Here is a 3,849-nt window from a genome sequence, read left to right on the forward strand (position 1 = left end):
TTAGTATCTACGGCCTCTGATCCTGTGTAGACCATGAAACAGAGGTGCGTTCAACATATACCTGCTAAAAGTTTATGAAGATGTAGGCTCAACAAAGGAAGGTCAACAGCAACAACCCAGGGTGGGACAATAATGGCAAGTTTGCTCCTTCAAACTTTAACTGTAACTTGTTCCTTTAAGTTCATTTGTTAAAGATAAAATCTACACTGAAATTCTTGCTTGGCAAGCTCATCTCAGTGTCTGATAACTCCCTTAACTGTCCATTACAGATTTTTAACATACTCAACACTCCTACTATTCAAAGGTCACTTGTGAGCTTCACTGTAACATTTTATAAAATGTATTCTCTTCAAAATCTATTTCTTCCAAGGGCTCATAACTCAATACCTGACAATTGGATCCAGTGACAATAAATATTATTCTAAAATGACTTAACTAAAGGGGTTCCTGGGTGGCTCAGTTGGTTGTGCATCTGACTCCTGATTTTGCCTCAGTTCATGTTCCCAGGGCTGTGGGATCGAGCCCCATGTAAGGTTCTGTGCTGAGCCTGCTTAAGTTTCTCTCTCTCTCTCTCTCTCTCTCTCTTTCTCTCTCTCTCTCTCTCTTTCTCTCTCTCTCTCTCTCTCCCCCTCTCCCTTGCTCACATTCTCTAAAATTAAAAAAAATTAATTAAATGACTAAACTAAAACAATTCCAAAGTGCCATTAGCAGAGACCCCATATATAGAAGTATACTTCTATAGTACTTATAGAAGTATAAAGTGGCACTTCCAATCCTATATTCTGGAAGAGCAGTAAATAGGTAGATTATCAATGGCTAATGTACTCAATGAGAGGTCAATAGGTCATAAGTGGCCTATATCCACCTGACAGCTTTTCCATAAGATATTTTCCAATTTCTTACAGATTTTTTCCAAATATCAAACACAAGAGAAAGCCTACTTTAAAAGTGTCCTCAGTATTTTCAGTGGTTTCTGAGTTATCTGTAGGAAGCTCTTAGTTGTACAGTTTGATATATGTGTCTGATATTTTATATCAAAATTTATGTTAAGCAAAGCCAAGTTACTTTGGTCTGTCAAAGTGTTCCTCAGTGATGCTTGAAATACTTTCGCCCATTTTCATAATGTTCCTTCTCAACTTTCAACACAGAAAGAATACATAGAGCTTTCAGCAATGCATGAACTTTAGAAAAATCGTGATGTCTGGCAGAAGCAAGGCTTCCTAAATCATATCTTTCCCTTTGTGTTTCCACTTGATTCTCCAGCAATGCAGCTCAGCCGAGAATGTGTTGGGATTGGATAAGTCACTTCTGTACATGTCAGCATGGTGCTCCTCTGACATATTAAATTTGAGCTCTCCCATGACTGAGGGTTCCAGAGATGAGCATTTAGGAGCTTTGAGGTGCTGTTCTGAGAATATATCTTTCAGTCTCTGAATAATGTGCTCCACGATGGAAACACTTAAAGTTTCTTTACAGTAACTCTCGGAGGTGAGCTCAGATTATAGGTTATCTCGCTGGGCTCTGTGTAAGTCCAGGGAAACTCCCAGGGAGTTTCAGCTGAATATCAACTTCAGTTGCCATATTTGTGGCTTCTTCAAACCAAAATTCGTGATAAACTTCAATATAGTCCATCACTTCATTCAGTCTATGCAACACTGTAGTCAACCTACTGTAGATGATATCGGAGGTTTGCCCCTGAAAATTTTTCCCAAAGGCTCTTGTAAAAAGATAGAACATTTTAAAGAACATCAATGGTAATGACGCAATACAAATCTGTTTCTACGGTAGAGTACAAATGCTCTACCAGCCGTATAGTTATTCCAGCTAATATTTTTATCACTATTTGTATCATTGAAAAATAAAACTAGTGCTTGTAGGAGGTCCACAAGATTTCAAAAGCATCATGCCTACCTGTCCACTCAGAATGGCAAATTTCTTTCAGTCCCTTACCCTTTTCCTCATTGCTCTGAAAGAGGACAGAAATTGCCTTGCGAAACTCTAAAAACAGTTGTGGCAATGGACGGAGGAGGGAACAAACTTCCTCTATTCTTAATGCAACAGATACTCCCACAAGAGGCACTGATTTTGCAACCACGTATTTAAGACACGGGAAGAGCAAAGCGTGTAGACAGCTTGGGGATATATCTCCTAAAGTTTAGAAGCAACAACTTTTGTTTGGGAAGAAAATCCGCTGGACACAGGGTAAGCCTGGCCATGTTCAATTCCCACTTCTCGGTTATCGTTGCCCAAGATTTCACAGCCAGAATGCAGCAGCAGCTTTGTAAGGCAAGAAGCCCACATGTTCCTCTCTTAGGGTATGAGACAAATCAACAAATCTCACCAAAACAGACAAGTGTTCTTCTCCTTCAAGGTCTTCTACTTCATCAATGATGAAGTGAGAGTCTCTCACTTCCCTGAGGAGTTTCCTCCTGAATGCAGCTCTCACAGATCTCTAGCACCTGTTTCAGCCATTTTTTTCGAGCAGAACAACCTGTTAACCACTATTGTCTCAAAGCGCTGGCTCAGAACCTCTTCGCCAGAATTTTCCAGCATGCCAGTAGTGCCTGAAAGTTATCAGGAGTAAAGAGACCCTCTGAGAGCTCCCTGGTTTCATGCCCATCCAGTGGTATGTTTCGTTTTCCCATATGAATCATTTCCAATTTAAATATTCTTTGTATTCTTTTTTTCTTCAAGGGTTAAAGGTAAAATGTCTTCGTCCTGTTCTTTATCCCCTTCTCCTGTGCTGGGGAGAAGCAATTCTGAGCATTGTTATTGGTTTTTTCTTTATGTTTTGTTCCTCTTCAGAAGTTTTGTCTTTTCCTATTTTAGTGACCTGATTTAATCTCCACTCAGTTTATTTTATTCTTTTTCTGTGTCTCCTATGTGGATTGTTCAAATGAACTGGTAGGATCAAATGTTGTCAGTCTTGCATTATCCCAATGAACTGTCCTATAAGGACTCTCCCAATGACCTCACAACTATCTACTTTGATTAATTTTATTTACTTATTTTTTTATTTATTTTTATTTTTGAGAGTCAGAGAGAGACAGCGTGAGCAGAGGAGGGTCAGAGAGAGAAAGATACAGAATCCAAAGACAGGCTCCAGGCTCTGAGCTAGCTGTCAGCACAGAGCCAGACGCGGGGCTCGAACCCACCAACTGTGAGATCATGACCTGAGCCGAAGTCGGATGCTTAACTGACTGAGCCACCCAGGCACCCCTGCTTTAATTCTGAGAAATAAAATAACCCAATCATTCATTAGTTACCTGATGTCTCTGAGAAATGTATAGTTCTGTAGACCATAGAGGTCTCAGAGTGTCGGGCATATAATTGATAATTTACTTTCTTGATCAGGTGGTTTATCCTCTAAGTCTGCTCTCCTATAATTCTCCACCCACTTCTGGCATCAGACCAGATCCTGGGGCAACCTGAAGAAGGCTAGATCCCACTCTATGCTCTTCCTCCTGGACTTGGTGGCAGTGTGGAAGTTTAGCATCATTGCCCACCTGCTGACTGCCCCAGCCTCCTCCTGCCCCAGAGACCCAACCCCCAACTCCTACCTGCCCCTAAGGGCTGGGGAGGAAAGCCAGGCCCCAGTAATAGGGGATAGGTCCTCTAACTTATATTTTAGATATAAGTTGTTATATGTAACTCTCATGGTAACCACAAAGCAAAAACCTATAGTAAATACACACAAAAAAAGGACTATAAGTCTAAAGAAAGTAATCAAACCACAAAGGAAGAGAGCAAGAACAAAATAACTACAAAAACAACCAGAAAGCAATTCATAAAATGGCCATAAGTCATATCTATCAATAGTTATTTTAAACATAAATGAACTAAATTTTC

General features: G+C 40.2%; 1 pseudogene; it reads right to left on the minus strand.

The window, feature by feature from the left end:
• Window positions 1-941: 941 nt before the first annotated feature.
• LOC120220860 lies at window positions 942-3,499 on the minus strand (annotated as a pseudogene).
• Between the last annotated feature and the right edge of the window lie 350 nt (window positions 3,500-3,849).

This window comes from Hyaena hyaena, unplaced genomic scaffold (assembly GCF_003009895.1).
Source record: "Hyaena hyaena isolate Hyena2069 unplaced genomic scaffold, ASM300989v1 scaffold_732, whole genome shotgun sequence".
Classification (NCBI taxonomy): Eukaryota; Metazoa; Chordata; class Mammalia; order Carnivora; family Hyaenidae; genus Hyaena; species Hyaena hyaena.